This window comes from Pinus tabuliformis, chromosome 3_2 (assembly GCF_031772625.1).
Source record: "Pinus tabuliformis cultivar Carrire ecotype Pingquan chromosome 3_2, CPIR1, whole genome shotgun sequence".
Classification (NCBI taxonomy): Eukaryota; Viridiplantae; Streptophyta; class Pinopsida; order Pinales; family Pinaceae; genus Pinus; species Pinus tabuliformis.
The window spans coordinates 702,704,226-702,729,953 of NC_142302.1; positions in this window are offsets into that span (position 1 = coordinate 702,704,226).

Below are 25,728 nucleotides of genomic sequence, written 5' to 3' on the forward strand. Positions count from 1 at the left end.
ACTAGCCCAATGCTTTGCATTCCAATGGGAGGTGCTGATGTTGTACTAGGAGTACAATGGCTACAATCCTTGGGTACAATAGCTTTCAATTTTCAAGAACTTTTCATGAAATTTTATGTGGAAGGAAATGAAGTTGAATTAAGGGGTATTGCAGGGAAACCGGGAAATATAATTAGCTCTAATGGTATGACAAAGCTTCTAAAAAAGGAACAAAGGGGTGTAATTGCACAATTATGTTCGCTAGATGTTTCCACATTGCAATCATCTATTTCTCCAGATCTCTAAAAAGTCTTGGACAATCATTCCAAGGTATTTGAGACTCCCAAAGGTCTCCCACCTATTCGTGATCATGATAATGCTATTCATTTGATTCCAGGAAGTGTTCCTCCAAACATCAGGCCGTACAGATATCCCTATGCCCAAAAGAGTGAAATTGAACGTATGGTTGCAGAAATGCTAGAGGCTGGTATAATTCAACCGAGTCAAAGTTCTTTCTCTGCTCCAGTAGTATTAGTGCAAAAGAAGGATGGATCATGGCACATGTGTTCGGATTATAGGGAGCTCAACAAGCTCACTATTAAAGATAAGTTTCCCACTCCCGTCATTGATGAATTACTGGATGAATTGCATGGATCAATTTACTTCACCAAGTTGGATCTTCGTTCAGGATATCATCAAATCAGAATGAAGGCTGAAGACATTCTGAAAACAACATTTAGAACTCATGAGGGTCATTATGAATTTTTGGTCATGCCTTTTGGCCTTACCAATGCACCTTCAACATTTCAAGGTTTGATGAATTCCATTTTCAAACCATTCCTTAGAAAATTTGTGTTAGTATTTTTTGATGATATACTAATCTACAGCAAGCCTTGGAAGGATCATATTGAACATGTTGACAGGGTGCTACAACTATTGGAGGAGAAACAATTATATGCAAAAAGATCCAAATGTTTCTTTGGAGTGCAAGATGTGGAATATTTGGGTCATATTGTATCTCATGAAGGAGTTAAGGTAGACCCTAGCAAAATTAAAGCCATTAAGGAATGGAAAATCCCCACATCCATAAAGAATCTGCGAGGATTTCTCGGGTTGACAGGGTATTATCGCAAGTTTGTTAAGAATTATGGGAGAATAGCAGCACCTCTAACAACATTATTGAAGAAAGATGCATTTTCATGGACTCCAAAAGCAACAAAGGCCTTCGAACATCTTAAAGAGGCAATGTGCCAAGCACCGGTCTTAGCTACATCGGACTTCACAAAAACCTTTATTGTGGAATGCGATGCTTCAGGAAATGGAATTGGTGCTGTTTTAATGCAAGATGAAAGACCCATTGCTTTTGAAAGTCGTCCAATCAAGGGAAAGTTTTTACACAAAACTATTTATGAGAAGGAAATGTTGGCAATACTCCATGCACTTAAGAAATGGCGACCCTTCCTAATGGGAAGACACTTCAAGGTAAAAACAAATCATGATAGCCTTAAATACTTTTTAGAACAAAGATTATCCTCTGAAGAGCAACAAAAGTGGGTCACAAAGATGTTGGGTTATGACTTTGAAATCATCTACAAAAAAGGGAAGCAAAATGTGGTGGCAGATGCACTCTCAAGAAAGGATGAGGATGTGGGAATTGCACACTTCTCCCTTAGGAGGGCACTCAAGATTTTTAAAAACTTACCACAGGGTTAAGAAGGAATTTTTTGGGATGGCCTTAAATCGGATATTCAAAAATTTGTGGCGGAATGTTTGGTTTGCCAACAAAATAAAGTTGAAACAATTAAGAAACCAGGTCTATTACAACCTCTATCCATTCCAAGCCAACATTGGGAGGAGGTTTCAATGGATTTTATCATAGGTTTACCCAAGTCTGAGGGAAAGAGTGTCATCATGGTGGTAGTTGACAGACTTACCAAGTATGCACACTTTTGTGCATTATCACATCCATTTAAAGCCAGTATGATTTCTACTGCATTTATATAAACAATTCAAAAGCTACATGGAAACCCAAAGATTATTGTAAGTGACAGAGATCCCATTTTCACTGGACATTTTTGGACATAATTATTTTCTTATCTTGGTACTCAGTTAGCTCATAGCTCATCTTATCATCCTCAATCTGATGGGCAAACTGAGATAGTAAACAAATGTTTGGAAGGATATCTTCGTTGCTTTGTATCTGATAAACGAACACAATGGGTCAAATGGTTGCCTCTGGCTGAATGGTGGTATAACACTTCCTTCCATACAACAACAAAAATGACCCCATTTATGGCACTTTATAGATATCAGCCACCATCCATCACATCATATTTAAGAGAAAATCCTAAGGTTCAGCAGTGGAACATCACATTGAACATCAATAACAAGTCCTCCAACTCTTAAAGGATAACCTCGTGTTGGCACATAATAGAATGAAACAACAGGAAAATCAACATCACAGCGAAAGAAGTTTTGATGTAGGTGATTGGGTATTCCTACGGCTACAACCATATAAGCAAATGTCCCTCAAGCAAGCTAAGAAGGATAATAAATTATCACCAAAGTATTATGGTCTGTACAAGGTGTTGCAAAAGATTGGTACTATGGCATACAAATTGGAGCTTCATGCAGCTTGTTGATTGCACCCAGTTTTCCACGTTTCATGTTTAAAGAAGGTTATAGGCAACAAGCTCCCAGTTCAAACAATATTGCAAGAACTTGACGAGGAAGGAAAAATTATATTGGAATCGGAATTAGTCACAGAAACAAGAACTTGACAGCTACGAAATCGATCAATTTCAGAGTATCTTATCAAGTGGAAGAACTTATCCGCCGAAGATTCCACATGGGAGGATGAGAATTTTATACAGAAGCATCCAGAACTACTCAAGTGTTGAGGACAACACTTTTTTTGAAGGAGAGGGGCATGTTGGGTCCCTATAATACTAGTAATTACCCTATTACTATTGTAGTTGCACCCCTTATTAATATTGTTGTGCCCCTATTATCCCCATATTTTTATTACTGTGCCCCATAGAATCCCTCTATTGTTATTTTTGTGGCTTTATATTATTATTGTTAGGTTGGCTGGGTTATATTGTGACTCCTTAGACTCCTATATATAGAAAGGAGGTTTTGTCATTTGAATCATCGAAGAATTGTTCATTTATGTAATGTAAAGGAGGTTGCCCCCTCGAAGAGGCTGAATTCTAAGGCGTTGATCTATCTTTTCTATATTTTCTTAAGCTGGTTTTATAACATAAGTGGAGTCACCACTCAAAAAAAAATCTAACTCTAAATACCCAATATGCTAAAACCGAAAAGGTTAATAAAAAATTGAGGACCAAAGATAGTCCCAGAGAAAATGTTGAAGCACAGAGAACAAGAAACTTATCCTCGAAAATGGTGCCAGCAAATGTTGTGTCATATTCCAAATCAAAGATGATATCGAATTCTGGGAACAAGAAAAAACTACCCCCGGCAATGCTAAAACTAGGGTTTGTCACCTATTCCCTACTCACTCGGTTTAAGCTCTCTCCTAGACAAGCTATGGGGGGTAGTCCATAAAAATGGATGAAAAATGTAAACTTATTGGAACAACAAGCTCTAGGAGACTAAGGGAAAGGAAATCACTCCTCTATGTAACTTTACTTACTGTTAAATGGAAAGTGAAATATTATTACTGAGCAATGTGAATTATTAGATATATATTTGATTAAATTGATATGTCACTTAACAATATAAAAAATGATGAGACCAGTGCCTTAATGATAATTCTCAAATACAAATTAAAGTACTTGCACAAAATAACTATATCTCAAATTATAAGAAAAGTGACGTTGCAAGACAAAGTTAGTACGAGAGATCAAAATATTACAACGACTGGATATATGAGTAATAAGAAATAAACTTGCAATACAAATAAAATGTGTACTTCAAGTAAAATGATAGTCAACAAAAAATGACAAGTACAACAATGTAAGATTCATAAATAAACAAATTTGAGCTCACGATTCCAATTTTATATAATCAATTGAAATGCAAAATGAATATGCAATATCTACCTATGTGGGATGCAAGATCTTGGTTGATTTTAATTATATTACTATTCTAAGTGAAAGTATTCTCCTCAATTATTTTGAAATGAGTATTAGAACAAGTTTGTTGGGAGAACTACTGGGGAAGTAGGCTAAGGCCTCATTAATGATACCCGCCCAAGAATTATAGCAACCCAAGTGTCTATGTTCCTATAAGGGACTCGACCACAAGAGAACTACAAGGTCACTTGTTTTAACCATTGCTTAAGGGTCAAGTTTCTCAAATTGGAAATGAACAAGGTTGTCTTATCTCTATATCAACCAAGCTTATTCTTGGAGGTAAATTTTAAGATGAAAATTATATATAGGATGCAAATGCAAATGTGCCAAAGAGATTTAATTATAACAGGATGCTTCAATAGAAGATATTGGAAATGTGCTCACTACTGAGAAGGGGGGTGAATCAGTAGTGACAGTGTTTATTTAAATTTTAAATATTTTTTCCAATTATTGAATCAAAACATGCATTAACCCATTAGTAGATCATATCACATAACAAAAACAAATGAGAGCCATACAAACAACCAAATAAACAAGCACAAGAGGACACAAGATATTTCTAGTGGAAAACGCCCTCCGAGTCAAAATCCACCCTTGTTGTTGTTTTGTTGCTCAAATAATTTTATTAATCATCAAGAAAATAAATTACATATAACATACAAATGTCTACTATTAGTTTGGAACTCTGATCCTCATCTCACGACTCTACAAACACCCATTTGATCCGTTGGAATCCACCACAACCAACGAGCCTCGCCTAATAACCATTGAACTTATGAAGAAATTTGTTCTTTGTACTGAATTTGTTGGAGCCTCCACTCCACTCTTCTATGTGACATTATTTTTATTCATTTTCAGACTAGATTCAATCTGAATTGCACAACTAGGACAACACAACAACCTCTAGCAATATAGGATAAAAAACAAACACAACTATCACACTGGACAATTCTGCAACAACTCACTCAATCACTGCAAAACCCCATCAATAATGCATGTTGCATACACAAAATATAATATGATGAAAAAATAATGAGAAAGCATATAGGAAATAATCTACAATAATTCCTTACTCCATCACCATACTACTGCATAAAATATTGGCTAAATCATACTTCTTCTACCATCTCCTACAATTGTGAAATACTGAAGATTTTTCTGCAAAAATCCCTGCACAACTCGCACACACCACTCTTCTCTCACACACACTCTCCAAGCTCACACAACCATCACTTTTTCTTCTCAAGAGAACCAACCAATAACCTCATGATCATTTCCTATTTGTAATCTTTTGTAGTGGTTAAATCAATAATTACCATTTTGTAGTGGAGCTCTCTTCATATGTTGGAAGTGGTCTGGTTCATCAGTTCTTGACTTAGTCAAGCCACTAACTTAAATTAAAAATGAATATTATTTTTTTAACCATCTTATAGAAGTTATATTATACCTACACCAATTAAAATACAAAGCAACACTTTCATATGTGTGAGTAAATAGGAGAAATTCCCAATGTGCACGAGGAATCTGAATTAGAGTCCAGTTCAAACTACAACCACATGCGCAATACAATTGTTTTTTGGTTGCAACAACATGGATAAGCCTTCTTCCATGCAGTTGGAGTCCTTCAACTGCATGCACAAGCTTAGCTCCATGTGATTGGGGCAGAGGATGGGAGAAACCCAAATAAATCACCTCAGATCCTGCCCAAACTTCTTCTAGAGATTGAAAACCTTTTGAAGACCTCAGGGACCCTTTGTAACCACTGCAATACTCCAACAAACCACTGTCACAACTCCATCATCATCACAAGTCAATATAGGTTGACATGAATGTCATCCATCAGTTGCACTAACACCTAAGCCATCAAACTGCTCCACATCTTCTCCAACACTTGTATAACCTTCAAATCATAAATGATAGGCCCTGCAACTGATCATATAGGCTAAAAACCATCCACACACACACCAAGTACGATAAACATGACTTGAAAGTCTCCATCATTATCAACTAAGTGTAGCAGCTCCACAACCTACCAAGGCATCCACACACAAGCCAAATACCTGCATTAACATTTGAAACCATTGAACTAAGGTCTGCAACCAATGCACAAGCCAAGTACCATCGCACTAGCACATGAAACCAATCATCAAGCCCAATACCTATATTAATCAACCATGTTCATAAGCAATACTTTGTAGCACTTGCTACCAACAACTCATGCTACTAGGTTGATATAAATTCCAACCAACAACACACCAATACTACTAGGCTGACATCAATGCCAACCAATAACTAAGCCATAATGCCAAAAGAAGAAAGAGCCAATTCACTAATAATAAAGATTCACTTATGAGCACAAGATGATAATCTTACAATAATGATTAATCAAGAAAATTAAATGTTACTCAATGAAACAATAGAAATTCAATTAGATTATGTGTTAGAGAAATATCCCAAATGCCTTTAATAACAAACACTTCTTAAGATGACTTTACTTATGTTAGACAATGGAAACAAGTAAATTTCTACAATGAAATCATATGTGAATGATGGCAAATGAGATTTCTAACACGATTAGAAAGATGCTACTTTAAACCAAAGGAAATAACAATTTCAACTGCAATAGATCAAATATCTAATGAATGCAACCACGAGATCAAATCCAAACTATGATAACAATGAAACTACCAATGCAAGAGAAACAATTTAGTAATCTAGATCTAAGAGAAAAGGAAACGAGAAACATGATAGAGATACCATGGGATAGATATCCTAGGCTCCCCCAAGAACAAGATTTTATCATTACATTACAAAAAAACAAGTCCTTTTGATAGAGGTAAAGGTCTCTTCAATCTCGAGGATTACAATGACAAAAGAAAACCCAACCTCATCAAGATGTAAAGATGAATCAGATCAACTATCAATTATAACTCAAAACACCTTGTTGATGGTGTTAGATCTGCCAACATTTAGGGGATCTCCCTGATATGAAGTCTCAATTAGACCTCACACCATTTGGTGTAGGATTCCCATTCGGAATACAAATTGGTTACCTATGCAATGGGTTTTAATGATGTGCCTTGGCTACAATAACACATAGAGTGGTGTATGGTCACTTTGGTGGGAACAAGTGTCTGACTCTGCGAAGATTCAAGTGAAATGCATGAAGGTTCTAACACACAAAGGGAAAATGAGTGGGTCCCTTAGAATCCTATAATAATACACATATTGGAAGGAACACATGAGCATAAAGACATCACAAGCTAATATGTGAAATAGTTCACAAGTTAACAGTGATGGAATTATACAACAACACACATTCAACAAGATGCATACCAATGCATACCAATGCAAACGAAATAGTTTATAAGCATAAGCGTAAGTTAAATAACATACATTGTAAACATAACAAGAAGAGTCCTGCTATATTCACAAAATATGCATGAAAATGTGCTAGCTATGAGCTTTTATTAAGTGAAAGTTCCAATCATAAATATACCATTAACAGACCACTAGCCCCAATAGTGGAACATGAAGTCAACATTTGCTCCTCTAAATAAAGATACTCCTCTATGCTACGGAGGAGCCAAGGCTCTCAGAAACTCCCAAGCTCCCGATTCTAAGCCTAAGCCTAGCCAAAAGCTTGGCTCCCCAAAATCCCATTACATGAGTTATGAGGGTCTATTTATAACAAAAGGGGTGACTATTCACTTCTCCTTGTGACTCTTGGACTTCCCTCATGACTCTTCAAATTCTTTACAAAATGACTCTTTACATTCATTACATCATGACTCTTCACATTCCAATATTGGCACTTGGAATTCCACTTACAAATTAATTACAAAATGATTATAACACACTCATACCCATATAAGACAAATTGGGTAGATCCAACTAGAGATCGTAATAACACAAAATATTTAAGCTTAAGTTTGGGGAAACTCCAGCTCAACAACTTCCACTTGATGTTTCTCGGTTACGTAATGGTGCCAAGATTTGTATTGTAAGATGACATCCCCAAAATGTGTGGTGGTGTCAAGTTGGAAGCGGAATCTAGCCTCCATGGCATCCAAGTACACTGACTTGGAATCAGTTTGTGTTTCCTTCTTGAGCAGGAGAAACATCATGTTGATTTAGACATGGCCACTAATGTAATTGTGCATATACTGTCTGTTTACTTCTAGATCTTCCTTGATGGCTACCTTTCTCCATTGTTCCAATTATTCTTCAATCTCTTGCCTCACTTGATTCCTCTATTTGATCTTCGTGAATGAGTCAATCGATGGGATCCCATGTGATTTCACCGATAATTCCAAGATGTTGTATAATAATGCATATGATACCCGAGTGTTGGAAATGAATGAGGCGAGTTGTTTGTTATTCTGAATGAGCATCTAAACCTTTCTCTTCTCTAACTCTGCCTCTTTCCTTATCTTCTTTCCCAATTCAAGCAGTGTCCCTTTGTATTGCATTGACCATTCATGCACGACAGTGATGGCTGATTGCATAGCCTTGAGAGTTTTGACATAATATTTACATTTTTGCTACAATTCATGCAAGTGGATAGCTGCCATTTGTAGGTAACAAGCTCATCATAAAGACTTTGCATGGTCTCTCCCAGTGTCGATACTTTACCGAGTATCATTGCCTCTAGTTCTTCTAGATAGACCTATGTGGGAGCTATGTTCTATAACTCTGCTCGTAGTTGTTCAACCTCTTTCCTAGCAACCTCAAAGTTATTTTCAAATTGTTCATTCTAGGTCATCAGGTAGTCCGTGTTTGACATTATAGCACCTTTGAAGGCCAAGTTGGCTACGAAAATGGCACCTAGATTCTTCTCGGTGTTTATCATGATCACCCTTTCTTTGATAAATGCAAGAGATGCGAGGTCATCTGGAAAATGTTTCTTCCTCACTTGTACATTCTTTTTCTGAAGCTCATTATAAGTCAGATTGTATGTGTCCATAACCAGACCATCATCAAGAGGAATAAATTTCTCTTCCTCACTTGGAGCTTGCTTTTCCAGAGGATGGTGAGACTAAATGGTGACCTGTTGTTTACTTGGCATCAGGTTGACATATTGGTTATGTGACTTTGGTTCCTCCTTCATGTCTTGGATCTCGGTCAACTCTTCAATCTCTTGAGTGAGCTCCTTATCTTGCATCTGTTTTCTCTCCTCTTCTAGCTATCGGTTTTGTTCTTATTCTTCAACTTGTCTTTGTGTTGTTTCTTATGATATTACTTTTTTCCTTTCTTCTTCTTCATGTTTATTCCTTTCTTACTATAATCTCTTGTTCTCTCATTCTTCCCTCTACTTCCATTATGCTTCCTACACCCTCTATTTCCTCTTATTCTCTACTATTATGGCTGCTCTCAGTATGATTGAATCTGCTTTCATCTTGCGTCTTTGCTCTCCCCCTAAACAATGCACAACCTTCCTCTTTTCCTTCTCACGCATTGGGTTGCACTCTTCTACTGGTGCTACCTCTAGAGTGATTTTCTTTTGCAGAGAAACCTATGAAGTTCTTGTAAAACTATTTGGCTTGTGGGACTTGGAGGCATTGTAACAAATCTTCCATGGTTCCTCCTCCGGCCAGTGAAAGGTCATGCTTAGCCACTAGAAATGGATCCTCAGATAGTGGTCTCTGCAGACATTCAAGGGATTGTACGGATTGAAGTCCAGAGTACCGAATGAAAAATTTTCTATCATCTTTCCTTCGGTATCTGTGAATTTCAGATTGTTGATCTCATACAATTAGATTTTCTTAGGAAGAGTTGGTCAAGGTGATTTCTTCTTCTTGTGCAAAGCTGTTGACAACCTTATGGACATACGCAACCTCTTGCATGACTATTTTATCAGTGGAATACCTCAGTAAAATATGTGGAGACTTCTATCCATCGAACATCCTGAGGAAAGTGCCATCCGGTAAGGCAAACCAATATGTTATCTCTGACTCTGCTTCCATCGCCCCATGTGAAATGCAAGGTGGCTCTTCCTCAAAGATCAACTTGTACGATGGAATTAGGAAGTGGTCAATTAGCTTCTCCATTAATCCTTTGTATTTTCACTCTAAAATAATATTGCAATAAACATACACAACAGGCTCTTGTGGTGTCCAATTCCAATTCATGCCAGGGAATGCATTGTGTGTGTAGATTACATCCAGTAGATAGGAAGACATGTAAAATTTGGCTTTCCTGCCCTTAGGGGGACTAAGGGCATTAGATACATGGATCGACATCTGTTGAGCCAAAAAATTGGATCAATTGAATGGTTTACCTTCATTCACAACCTATTCCATTAAGAATGCCCACCCTTCAGGAAAGGTCTTAGTGCTTTGTTGGTAGTAGATTCTGCAACATAAAAATATTAAGATATGATAGTAACTCCTAAGATATTTTGTCTTATATGTGTTGGTGGGTGTCTGACAAAATTTTATTGGCTCTTTCACCTAGCCTTTAACAATATCCTTGGTTCTCAAGTAACTGGTTTTCGCATAAAAGTACGAATCCATGAGAAATTTTGGCTCAGGAAAATGGTACATGAGATGATAGTTTGCTTCGAGAAAAGAAGAAAGCCTCTATCTGGTAGAACTATTGAGAGTCATAGTCTTTGGATCTGTATGCGATTATATCCAACTGATAATGTGTGTGCATAGAAAATCCATATATTTGCATGAAATCTTATGTAGACCTAAATTCTAGACGTTGACATACACATGTCGGTCTTCCAGATCTACTTTGAAGGTTCTTGATAAGAAAATTTCATTCACCTTCTTCCATGTGATATTTGATTCCATTTCTACAAACAGTTGAGTGTTTGAGTAAATTGGAAAGTAAACTGGGGTACTCTCAATTGCCTCCCCAGTGATGCTCTCTATGGTATCCTTTGAATCAGTCCTCTTGGGTGCCATGATAACATTTCCTAATGAAGAGAAGTACTCAACGCCTGCAATACCTATGGGAGGAAAAATCACTCATGGTATATGATAAATTATCTTTAGCAAATCAACTTATAAAGCAATATCAAGCAACAACCACATGGACTAATGAGAAAAATTGTGCAATTCTTGAGGTGAGGGAGAGAGATTGGAACTTTTAGATTTTCAGTTCTAGAAAAACATGTTGGGGTTAAGATTTGGGAAGAAGCCATTAATGATGCAAAAATTTCAGACAGACTTCATGGGCTCAACTTGTCATTTGGCCCTCCTTCTAGCACCAGAAATGTTGACAGTGCTAGATCTGCCAACATTCAGGGGATCTCACTGATATGAAGTCCCAATTATACCTAACACCATTTGGTGTAGGAGTCCCATTTGGAATACCTCTCGGTTGCCTATGTAGTGGTTTTTAATGATGTGCCTTGGCTGCAATAATGCATAGAGTGGTGTATGGTGACTTTGGTGGGAACAAGTGTGTGACTCTGCGGAAAATCAAGTGAAATGCATGAAGGTTATAACACATGAAGGGAAAATGAGTGAGTCCCTTAGAATCTTGTAATAGTACAAATATTGGAAGGAACATGCAAACATAAAGACATCATAAGCTAATTTGAAAAATAGTTCACAAGTTAACAATGGTGGAATTATACAAAAACACGCATTCAACAAGATTCATATCAATGCAAATGAAATAGTTCATAATCATAAGTGTAATTTAAATAACATGCATTCCAAACACAACAATAATAGTCCTACTATATTCACAACATATGCATGAAAACGTGCTGGATTTGAGCTTTTATTAAGTGAAAGTTCCAATCATACATATACCATTGACGAACCACTAGCCCCAATAGTGGAACATGAAGTGAACACTTGCCCCTCCAAAGAGAGATACTCCCTCTATGCTACGAAGAATCCAAGTCTCTCACAAACTCCCAAGCTCCTGATTCCAAGCCTAAGCCTAGCCAGGATCTTAGCTCCCAAAAAGTCCTTTACATGAGTTATGAAGGTCTATTTATAACAAAATAGGTGACTATTAACTTCCCCTTATGACTCTTGGACTTCCCTTATGACTCTTCAACTTCTTTACAAAAAGACTCTTTACATTTATTACATCATGTATCTTCACATTCTAATATTGACACTTGCAATTCCACTTAAAAATTAATTACAAAATAATATTATAACACAGTTGTACCCATATAAGACAAAATTGGGTAGAGCCAACTAGACAACCTAATAAGACAAAATAGTTAAGGTTGAGTTTGGGGAAAATCCAGCTCAACAACTTTCTCTTGATGTTTCTCAGTTACCTAACGGTGCCAAGCTTTGTACTGCACGATGAGATCCCCAAACTATGTGATGGTATCAAGCTAGAAGCGGACTCTAGCCTCCATGGCATCTAGGTACACTTACTTGGAACCGATTTGTGTTTCCTTCTTGAGCAAGAGAAACATCATGTTGATTTGGATAGGGCCACCAATGTACTTGTGCATTTTTGTCTATTTACTTCAAGATATTCCTTTATGAATACCTATCTCAATTGTTCCAAGTATTCTTCAATCTCCTGCCTAACCTGGTTCCTACTCTTGATCTCTATGAGTGAGCCAACTGATGGTATCCCGTGCGATTTCACTAATATGTCCAGGTTGTTGTGAAATCATGCATATAAGGCCTAAGTGTTGGAAACGAACGAGGAAATATGTTTGTTATTCTGGATGAGCATCTAAAACTTTTCCTTCTCGAACTCTGCCTCTTGCCTTGTCTTTTTTCCCAATTAAAGTAATTCCCCTTTGTATTGCATTGACCATTCATGCATGGAAGTGATGGTTGATTACACAACCTTAAGAGTTTTTACATAATCTTTACATTTCTAATGCAATACATGCAAGTGGAAAACTTCCTTATGCACGGTAACAAGCTCCTCATAAAGACTCAACATGGTCTCTCCCAGTGTCGATACTTCACTGAGTATTGTTGCCTTCAATTCTTCTAGATAGACTTGTGTGGGAGTTGCATTTTGTAAATATGCTTGGATTTGTTCAGCCTCTTTCCTAGCAGCCTGCAAGTTCTTTTCCAATTGTTTTTTCTCGGCCATCAGGTAGTCCATGTTTGACTTTGTAGCACCTGCGAAGGAAACATTGGTTGTGACAATGGAACCTGGATTATTCCTGGTGTCTATCATGATCATCCTTTCTCTGATAAATGCAGGAGATGCGAGGTCATCTGGAAAATGTTCCTTCCTAACTTGTACAATTATTTTCTGAAGCTTTTCATTAGTCATATTGTACATGTCCATAACTGGACCGTCATGAAGAGGAATAATTTTCTCTTCTTCATTTGGATCTTGTTATGCCAGAGGGTGGGGAGATTGAATGGTGACCTATTTTGTACTTGGAATTAGGTAAACATCTTGGTTTTGCAGCTCTGGTTCCTCCTCCATGTCTTGCATCTCAATCAACTCTTCAATCCCTTGAGTGAGCTCCTTATCCTGCATCTGTTTTCTCTCCTCCTCTAGCTACCAGTTTTGTTATTTTTATTCATATTTTCTTCATGTTGTTTCTTTTGCTATTACTTTTCACCTTTCTTATTCTTCCTACTTATACCTCTCTTCATCCAATCTCTTTTTCTCTCGTTCTTCCATCTTCTTTCATTCTTCTTCTTGCACCCTCTATTTCCTCTTCTTATTTGATGTTATGGGCGCTTTCAATATGATTGGATCTTCTCTCACCTTGCGAATTTTCTCTCCCCCTGTACTATGAAAAACCTTCTTCTTTCCCTTCTCGCGCACTGGGTTGTGCTCTTCCACTAGTGCTACCTCTAGAGTGATTTCCTTCTTTGGAGTGACCTGTGAAGTTCCTAAAAAATTGACTGGCTCACGAGACTTAGAGGCATTGTAACAATTCTTCCATGTTTCCTCCTCCAGTGAATGAAAGGTCTCGCTTAGCCACTGGAAATTGATCCTCGCATAGTGGTCTCTGCAGACATTCCAGGGATTGTTCATATTGAATTATAGAGTACCAAATGCAAACTTTTCTTTCGCCTTTCTTTCATTATCTGTGACTTTCATATTATTAATATTGTATAATTTGATTTGCATAGGAAGAATTGGTCAAGGTAATTTCTTCTTCTTGTGCAAAGTTGTTGACAACTCTGTAGAGAGATGATACACAACCTCTTGCATGACTAAATCATTGGTGGCATACCTCGATAAAATATGCGAAGTATTCTATCCGGCGAGCACCTTGAGGAAAGTGTCATTTGGTGAGGCAGACCAATATGTTATCTCTACCACTACTTCCATTGTCCCATGTGACATGCAAGGTGGCTCTTCCTTAAAGATCAAATTGTACAATGGAATGAGGAAGTGGTCAATTAGCTTCTCCATTAATCCTCTGTGGCTACACTTTGAAAGAAGCTTGCAATAAACATACACAACAAGCTCCCATGTTTTCCAAGTCCAATTCATGTCAGGGAATGCATTGTGTGCGCAAATTCTATCGAATAGATAGGCATAGATGTAAAATCTAGCTTGCCTGCCCTTATGGGGACTAAGGGCGTTAGATATATGGATCCATTTTTGAGCCAAATAATCTAACTAGTTGAATGGTTTACCTTCATTCACAACCTAGTCCAATAAGAATTCCCACCCTTCAGTAAAGGTCTTGGTGCTCTGCTGACCATAGATTCTGTAACATAAAACTATTAAGAGATGATAGGTCCTCCTGAGATATTTTGTCTTATATGTGTTGGTGGGTGCCGGAAAAATTTTTGTTGGCTCTTTCACCCATCCTTTGACAATATCCTTGGTGCTCAAGTAGTTGGTTTTCACATAAAAGTACGAATCCATGAGAAATTCTAGCTCTGGCAGATGGTACATGAGATGATATTTTGCTGCTAGAAAAGAAGCAAGCCTCTGTCTAGTATCACTATTGAGAGGAATAGTCTTTGGGTTTGCATGGGATAGTATCCAACTAACAATGTATGCACATAGAAAAGACAGATATCTTCATGCAATCCTTTTTAGACCTAACTTCTGGACATTGACATACACTTGTTGATCTTCTAAATCTACTTTGAAGGTTCTTGCTCAGAAAATTTCATTCACCTTCTCCCATGTGATATTTGATTCCTTTTCTACAAACATTTGAGTGTCTGAGTACACTGGAAATTAAACTAGTGTACTCTTAACTGCCTCCTTGATGATACTTTATGTGGTACCCTTTGAGCAGCCCTCTTGGGTGCCATGATAACCATCCCTAATGAATAGAAGCACTCAACACTTGCAATACCTATGGGAGGAAAAAGAACTCATGGAAAATAATAAATTAGCTTCAACAAATTAACTTACAAAGAAAGATCAAGAAATTATTGAGGTGAGGGAGAGAGACTGGCTTAGGGAACTACACATTGCGGAGTCTCAGCAATCAGTGATGTATCTTGAGGCTAGAGACTGTGCAATGTGCAGTTCTTCCTGGGCAGACTTAGGTAGAGACTGCGCATTGTGTAGTCTCGGTGACCAAGGGATGGGATTGAGCCCTAGAACTACGTAATGCATAGTTGGGTCAGCCTCTTAATGTGTATTATGCAATCTCAGAGGCCAAGTTGAGAGCTTGAGCCTCAAATTTTCACAATGCCCAGCTAGACAAGGTGATGCATGGCCAGTGGAAGCGCAGATATGCTCGAAATAAGTGTGGGAAACTAGCAGATCTGAGCGATGGTGCATGTTAAAGTGCAGATCTAACTAAGTATAGATAGATCAGTGCAAAACAAGTGCATAAGAGTAACATGCAAAAAGGAAAAAAAATATGCATGGAGAGTCCCCGAAATAATGACCACTAATGGGAAAAAACAAGAAAACTAATGCAACACTTGTAAAAGGAAAAAAACGAACCAAACCAACACTTGTACAAGCTAATATACATTAAAATTCTAGTAAACATCAAAAGAAACAAGTAAAACAACACCCATAGAAACCAAATGACAAAAAGCAATAGAAAAAGTGACAAAAGACGAAAAAAACAAAACTCCCCCAAAAAAGAACCGCAAACTTCACCAAAGGCTCCTTGATCTCCTTAGAAATGCTAGAGCTCCCTGATCAAATGTACAAATGAGTTCTAGGGGAATCCATTATATAAATCTAGACCAATTAGGGTTTATGACACGCATGCCTAAAATCAAGGAAAAAGTGACACTTGACGGAAATTTTGAAAAATAGTAAGTGTGCCACCTTAGGGAAACTAATTAGTGAATCCGTATTTTCTAGGGATGATTTTTCCATTTTTGAGAAACGTGTATGCACACTGCCAAGAAGGATTGTGCAATTCCCGAGGACTGATAAACTTTTTAACTCAGTGCATTGTGTAGTTTCTAAGCTCAAGGGATGATTTGTGCAGTTTCCATCATCAAGGTTGGGCTTCCATCCAGAATTACGCATTTTTCATGCTCAAAGGTAGCCTACCAAGAAGAAATGTGAAGTCTTTAGAGGCAAGGTTAGCTTGCCTTCCAATATTGTGCAGTTTCTGGAGGCAAGCCCAGTAATGTTGCAAGGTGAAGTCAAGAGTTAGCTTGTGTTTGATAGATATCAAGTTGGGATCATTACATCACAAGCAAATAAAGAAAATATTTTTTATTTATCATAGAATGAATACTTGACGATAGTAAAAGATAAGCTCTTATGGATAGAAGGAAGACTCCAAAATCAAAGTTAATCCAGAAATGAAATGAAGGTATTACTGAATGAACTGCAACTTAATTTATATATTCTTATGCAACATATCAAAATTGTGAATACACATAAAATTGATAAAAATATGTATCAAAAGAAAAGAATGGAGACTAAAAATAGAAGCAAGAAAAAGAAGACAAGTTGATAACGAAGTTCACCCCTCTTGGGCTATGTCTCTAAGTCCAATTCCAGTGTGACCACTTTAATAAGATGCTCAAATTCTCAATTAAATCTATTCACATGATCCAACTGATAAAAAACAATGCTTCCAATGCATTCAAAAGGCCCAAAAACCCTTGTTTAGGCTTTTGAAATGCTCAATTTGGCCTCCAAATGGTTACATTAGGCCAAAAATAGTTTGTCTCCAACTTAAAATAAAAGGGCTCTATAAAATATTCAACAAAACCCAAAGTAGCTCAACGTTTGAGTGCTCTAGCTATATAGGTAGAGGTAGGATGTTCAATCCTCATTGTGTGATTTTATGATTATTTTGTGGGTGGTTTCGAAATTTTTAAACGATATGTTGGCAGGGTCAAGGGAATCGCCACCCCACATTACATATATTCATTGTATAATTTTATGGCCTGGAGGCCATTACCAAAGTGCATTGGAGGATTATGATAATGAGTCAGGGATATGGCAAGCTCCTGCCATATCCCTTCCCCCGATCTCGTCAGAAAATAACTTTAAATACATAATCTCTGCCAACATATAATAACAACCTTTGGTGGCCTAGCGGTGAAGCAGAGGATTTGTTCCTAGGAGGTTTGGTGGTTGAATTTTTCAAACCTCTAATCCAAAATTTTGACCCATAAAACAATGCCACTTTGCCTCCTTAGATTGGGCCATGTGGTGCCCTCTCATTGGGCAACGTGGTTCCATTCCATTGGCCCACATCCACCAACTTCATAGTGACACTTGTCAAGCTATGGATGTGCCACCTTTCAGCCAGAACCATGAGCCTGAAACCTTGATCGTTGAAACCATGAGTTTATCATTGATCGTCAGAACCATGAGCATTTCCCGTTGACTTTGACCTTCTGACTTTTGACTTTTTGCCATGTTTGGACTTGAACTTTGACCTTGCATAACTTTTTCATACGATGTTTGTTTTCACTCATTCAAGTTGTGTTGCAATCAGAGCGACGAGCACTACAGATTGATTGTGGTTTCATATGAGTCTAAGAAATTTTATTTTTGATAATTTTCTAGAACTTTTAGCATCTTTTCGATCCTCCATATCATTCCCCACTGGAAGCTTTTGGACCACCAAAAGTCTAGTACTACTCAGAAAATAAGTGAGGGTAAATATCCCTCACCTTCCCAGTCTCGATCTATCATTCTTTTCTTGGATTGGTAACTTTAATCCCCACACGAAGGTACTCCACATCACCCCTGCGTAAAGTCCTCGTCTTTCTGTCAAGAATGGTGTCTTACTACGGCTCATACATTTATTCAGGAGAGAAATATTCTATGGAAGGTACTTGAATACTTTCCTCTTTATCATACATTTATTTAGGAGAGAAATATTCTATGGAAGGTACTTGAATACTTTCCTCTTTTTCCATGATCAGAGGAGGCTCATACAATCTCATTTTCTCAACATTTACAACAGAATAGATTTTCATATAAGGAGGAAAATCTAATAAAAAAGCATTATTACCAATCTTTTCTAAGATTTTGAATGGACCATACTAGATTAGTTTGATATTTTTACCTTCTCCTTGCAACCTTTCTTTGCTGATGTATAACCAAACTTGGTCTCCCACTTGAAAATTGTGATCAACATGATGCATGTCATGCTTGGATTTGTATTTGGCTTGGCTCTTTTCCAACTGTTCCTGCATTATTTGATGTACCAACTGGATTTGTTCAATGAAGTGCTTGGATTTCTCCACATCACTGTGTCCATCCACTGCAATATATTTCCCAAAGATAAAATCTAAAGGAGATTTTGGTAAATAACCATAACATGCTTCGAATGGAGATGTATGATTCGATGAATGGTTTGCATGATTGTAGGCATGTTGAATGTAGTGTAAGTGCTCATCCCAAAGCTTAGGATGTTTACCATAGTATCCTTGGAGTAGATGTGCCACTATCCTATTCATCACCTATGTTTCTCCATCGATTTGTGGATGAAATGTTGTTCTCTTCTTCAACTTGGTGTCCATCAATTCCCACAAACTTGACCAAAATTTCTCGAGAAATCAAGAATCTCGATTAGATACAATAGATGTGGGTAACCCAAAATGAACCCATATATTTTGAAAGAACAATTTTGTTTTTTGTTCAGCTGTGACCTGCTTTTACAAAGCATTAAGATACACATCTTACTGAACCTATCTACTACAACATACAAATAATCATGACCTTTCCTGGACATAGGTAATCCCCCCACAAAATCCATGGACACACTTTCCCAAGGATGCGAAGGAATAGGAATTGGAGTATACAAACCCAGTTTCTTATTACTTGGCTTACTAGTAGCACATATAGAACACCCCTTTACATATCTTGATACAATTTCATTCATAGGATGCCAATAACAATACCTCTACAATTGAGAATTTGTTTTTCCTACACCAAAATTACCAGTAATAAGCGATGTATGTGCTTCCCTTATAAGATTACCTCTTTCACTTTGTGGAATGCATAACTTACCAAGATGATATAATAGTTTTTCATGAACGTTATAATCCAGTTCTTCAATTTGATTTCCTTTACTCAAAGTTTCAAATAGATCTTTAAAATATTCATCTTGAGAATATTGTTCATTGTATCTTTCACATGTGATTGAATTATGCTTAATAATTGTAGAAGCATTGATTATAGGTCTTGATAACATATCTGCAACTTTGTTATATATTTCTTTCTTATATTTGATGACCAAGTGAAATTTTTGTAAAAATCCCATCCATATGAAGTGCCTTGATTGTTATAGCCTAGTTTGTGATTGCATATATTGTAATGGTTGATGATCTATATGTATGATTGTTTATTTACCCATTCAATAATGCTTCCATGTTTTCACACTTTGTACTAGAGCATACAATTCCTTATCAAATGTTAAATAGTTAATTACTGTAGTTGTAAAAGTCTCAAAGTGAAAGCATATAGGCTTATCGTGCTGCAACAATCTTGCTCCCATGCATAATCACTTGCATCTGTTTGGATTTTGAATCGCTGTTTGAGATTTGGAAGTGCTAGAACTGGTGTCGTATTGATCTTCTCTTTCATTGTATCGAAATGTTTATGTTATTTTCCTCCCCACTAAAGCATGTAGCAGTGTTGCAATAGATGAGAATCTTGCTTGCAATGAAATACCTCTAGTATTGGGATACTCCCAAGAAGCTTTTGGCTTTAGTTACATTTTTGGGCTTATGCCAAATTACAATAACCTCAACTTTAGAGGGATCAATTTTCAATTCACCACCCCCTACAATATGACCTAAGTACACCAAATATGTCTTTCCAAATTCACATTTGGACATCTTTAAATACAATTTTTCCCTTTCTAAGACATCCAAAACATGTTTTACATGCTTTACATGCTCTTCACGAGTCTTACTGAAGATCAAAATATCATCTAAGTAGATTATGACAAAATTATCAAAGAATGGTCACAATACATCATTCATCACCCTCATAAATGTTGTGGGTGCATTACAAAGCCCAAAAGGCATTAGTAACCATTCAAACAATCCTTGTTTTGTCTTAAAAGTAGTTTTCCAAATATCAATTTCAGAAATTCTAATTTGATGATAATTGCTTCTTAAATCTAACTTAGTGAAATAAACAACATGGTTTAACTGGTTTAGAAAATCATCAATGCGAGGAAGAGGATAACGATTCTTTATCGTGATTTTGTTCAAAACTCGTAAATCAACACACATCACCATGTGCCATCCTTCTTTGGCACCAAAACAATATGAGACCTACAAGGATATGTACATGGTATGATTACCACTTTGTCTACCAACTCTTGCACCTGCTACTTAATCTCCATGCTTTCCAAAAATTACAGTTTGTACATGCCAATATTAGGAAGTGAAACATCCTACCGCAAATGAATCTCATGTTGAACTCCTCTTTTTGGAGGGATTCCTTTAGGTTCCTGAAACATCTTTCCATAAGTATCAACAAAGTCACTTAATTCATACTTAAGTTTAGATCACATCTTGAGTGATCCAGGTGGCTCCAGGGACACACACAGGATAAAGAGGGCCTATGGAAGCTCAAAAATAAAATTGATCAAAATGCTTTCAAACTAGGACCAGAGTGTAGATCTTGTCATCTTGATCGTAACGGTGCGAACGGTTCGTCGATCCGAGCTCGTATGAGGGAGAACGAGTCAGTCAAAGTTGGACTGTGGGCCAGGTTTAAGTGTCCTACAATTTGACCGACCCCAGGGCATGAAACCTAGCTCCTGAAAGCAGGTGAATTTGTTGGATCATTAATTTGTCTAATATCCCCTATATTAGACAAATTCAAAAAATATGTTATTATTTAAAAAAATAATAAAAGAATATTATAAAACGTGTGGCAAGCCATGACCCCTGCCACCCCCACCGGAACCCAAAAACAAATTTCAATTATTAAAGGGCCGACGAGCCATGATCCCCACCGACCCAACCGCATCACATAACAAAATTTATGGGTCGGTGGCCATGACCCCCACCGGCCCAACTGCATCACATAACCAAATTTATGGGTCGGTGGCCATGACCCTATCGGACCCCCCAACCAACCACCAACATTAAACAATATTAAAAAGGGGTGGGTGGGCCACCTCCGGTGGACCCGACCCACACCCCAACCCACCATACCATATATGCCCGTAATCAAAAGCGAGGCCAGCGGGGATTGAACCCACCCGGTCCACATGGGCCGGCCTTCGTTGGGCAGCCCCATAATAAAACCCAAAACCGGCTTGCATTTAATGCGTCCCAATGACCCAATCCACACAACACCAACAACGCGCCATATTACATCGCCCAGCATATCCGATCAGCGGAGGTTAAGGGGTGGGCCACCCAATGCGGACCCAACCCCCAAAAAAATACTAATATGGTTTTTTCAAAACAAAATGTGTGTTAATATGGAGGGGTCGGGGTTTGACCACCTGACCTCCTCCTTATAATTCGACATTTTTACCAATCCACCTACAACCACCTCATTGTGATATTCGCCCACAAAAAGATGATATAAAACCTCATTTTCTCAGTGCACGGGGGCCAAGGGCATGACACGGAAACTGAGACTACATTTTTTAATTATTTTTCAGGTGGAACCATGGTTCTGGAAAACACAAGCGGAACCATGATTGAGCCAAATTCTCAGGAGGGTAAAATTTTCCTAGTGTCCATATTGGACAAACTTTATGTTGATCCTACACCTCTTAGCGACATGAACCTGATGGTGTAGTCAGAATTTTGATCTGAGCAGAAGATTTTTAGATGACCTGGAGGAAGCAATCTTTGCAGAATCTAGGGGGAATCTAAAAAGATTCTTGTAGCCCCAGATTTCCACTTTCTCAGAATTGAGAAATTTTACAGTCAATTTTGCACTCTTTGATGCCACAGATCTGATGTTGCATTCAGATTTTCCATTTGATCATTTCATTTTTCAGCCACTTTTCAAAGTGGAGTGCAGGTGTCAACATTCATGTGTGAGCAACCATTTCCATGAGATTCGACGCTGCGAGATTGATGGTACGGCTAGCTTCAGCAGTTTGACATTCTTTTCTTCAAATGGCCCCAGGATGTGAGGCATATGCAGTGTGTTCATGTACTTATTTTTCTATGAGATGCATTGTGTTGCACAGATCCCTGGTTGATATTTGATGTGGGATCTTGTTTTCTTCCTTGTTTCATGATTCCTGCTTGATGTGACGTGGAATCATATGTGAGATGTACTTCTTGTCATGTTGTTATTGAGATCCCTTTTGTTGTCATGTTGACGGGATACTCATGTTGTAGTCATGTATGTTTGAATTGAGATCCCTTTGATGCCATGATTGGTGGGATGCTCATTATTGTCATATGTGAAATTATTTCATACTGATAGGATTCCTTTTGAATGAGAGTTCCTGCAGCGGAACATCTCTTGGAGCCACTCCTGCGTGAGGGCATATTGCTTGTATGATAGAGAAAACACATGCATGTACATCATCACTCTTTCCAGCACTTAATGCATTGGCCTACACCATCCTGACACCGGGTCTTGGAGACGTAGTCCCTGCTAGATGAACTCCATTATCAACGTCTTCAGTATTATTTTGTTGATTCTTGTCATGTTCCTTCTTCTTTACAACATGCATTTATGTTCATTTATGCTATTTTAAATGCAATTCTAATCACATCACGAAAGTAAATGATATTGGTTAAATCTAGGAGTTGAGTAAACTCGGATCACTGAGAAGGCTTCGGATTTATCGACATCCTTAGCTTTTACAATTAGCAATACACAATTATTTCCAGAATTAACAAGTATTTTCATTTTTCTTGCACTAACAAGAGATAAATTTGTATTCTTATGATGTTCTCTTACAATGTATTCAATCCCTCCTTTGAAGAGATGATATTTTTTCTCCTCAGATAAAATATGGCTTTTCTATCATACAGATAGGGACTTCCCAAAACAATCCCACAAATGTCAAGAGGTACAACATCAAGTAAAAACTCATCTAAAAAGTTAGCAGTGATCGAAAACTTAAGTTTGCATTGCCTTGTTACTTGTAGTTTGGCATTATCACATACCCAACCCAAAGGGTAAGGTTTAACATAAGGTTTAATAAGATTGACTTGAGAACCACTATAAAAAAGAGTATCAACCTTATTATGCTTTATAACCACTCTAATATGAAAAAGTTAATTCCTTTTATTATCATTTAGATATTCAGCGGACTCATTAGAAGAACTAGTACTTGCATTAGAAGTTATACCTTTTATTCCCATGGTTGTGATATTTGTTTTGTCACTTGAATTAGATCCCAAATCCTGTTGAGCTGTAGCAACAATATTTTTCTTCCCCTTGTTGTCAAAATTCTTTGGTCTCAATTCTAGATGCAACTTCCAACAATGGTCTTCATCATGACCATCCTTCTTGCAATGTTTGCAAGTGAGTTTCGTTTCCTCTTTCTTAACAATGGTTGTATTCTTCCCCTTTCCTTTGCCTTCCCCATTTGACTTATCAGAAAATGGCTTGGATGGTTTCATTGAAGTATCTTCTTGCACATTCTTTCCTCGAATTTAAATATGCGTAGCTTGTACACACACTTCATCTAACTTGGTTGGGTTAAGCATAAGAATAGTGTGTCTAATATAACTATGAGAACCACCAATATATTTCATAAGTGTCTCTTTTGTATCTAAAGGAATACTCAAAATTAAAGCTTCTTTACAAGATTATTGAGTATAAATTTGTACATTTTGACCCTTAGCTTTCTTAATATTTCTCCATTTCATCATTGCTTGTTGTTTATATGCCAATGGATAAAATTGTTTTCTCAAAGTAGTTACAAAATCATTCCAAGAAGAAATAATATTACCACTTTTCTTGAGATCTTCTTGCATTTTTACTTCCCACCATATGAGAGTTGTTCCTCCCAACCTGTTGATAGTGGCGGACTTGCCAACATTCATGGGATCTCCCCGATATGAAGTCCCAACTAGACCTCACATTGTTTGGAGTAGGAGTCCCAACATTGGGTGGTAATGTTATTCCTTGACCAAAAAAATGTGCAAAGGGAAGTATGATAATTTTGGGTGAGAGAAGGTATGTAACCCTCTGGAGAGTCAAGTGTAATGCATGAAGGTTCCAACACACTAAGGGAAAATTAAGTGTGCCCCTTGGAACCCTGTAATAGTATGCATCTTAATAGGAACACACAAGTGAAAAGACATCACAAGCTAAGATGTGGAATAGTCCACAAGTTAAAGTGATGAGTTAATCCAACAACATGTATTCAACAATATTCATACAAATGCAAACAAAATAGTTCATAAGCTTATGTGTAAGTTAAATAACATACATTTCCAGTACAACAATAATAATCCTACTATATTAACAACATATGCATGAAATCTTGTTGGCTATGATTTTATTAACATAAGTGAAAGTTCCATCCATACATACACCATTGACGACCGCTAACCCTGATAGTGGAACATTATAGTCAAGAACAAATGCTCCTCCAAAGAACTTATGTATGTTGTGTGCATTCAGCTCCAAGTCTTCCCTTGTGGCTTCTTGTCTTAGCTGCTCCAAGTACTCTTTGACCTCCCGCCAAACTTGGTTCTTGGGTTTAGGTGAGGGAATCGATTGATGGGATCTTGTGTGTTCTCACCAAGACATCCAAACTACTGTACAACTACACATATGAGGCCTATGTGCTGCCAACGAATGAGGTGATATGTTTGTTTTTCTGAATCAACATTTAAACCTTCTCTTTCTCCATCTCCACCTGTGTATTCATTTTCTTCACTAAGTCAAGTGGGGCCCCTTTGAACTACATTGTCCACTCCTGTACATAGGCAATGGAAACATGTATGTTTTTGAAAGTTTTAACAAACTCTTTTCTCTCTTTTTGTAGGCCATGGAAACGGACAACTTCTTTATGCACAGTGACAAACTTGTCATAGAGCTTTTGCATGGTTTCTCCAAGTGTTGACACTTTAGTAAGTATCGTTGCTCTCATCTCCCCCAATGTGGAAAATGAATTTTGCGTTGTTGCTTAGAGTTTTTCTGCCTCTTTCCTGGTAGCCTGCAAGTTCTTTTCCAGTTTCTCATTCTCAGACATCAAATACTGAACATTTCATCTTGTTGCTGCTGCATAGGCCAAGCTGGCTTCAGTAATGGCTGTTGGATGCTTCCTAGTTTCTGACACTATCACCCTTTCTTTGATGAATACAGGTGAAGCATTATCATCTAGAAAGTTCTTCCTTCGTGCTTGTAAAATCCTCTTCTGGAACTC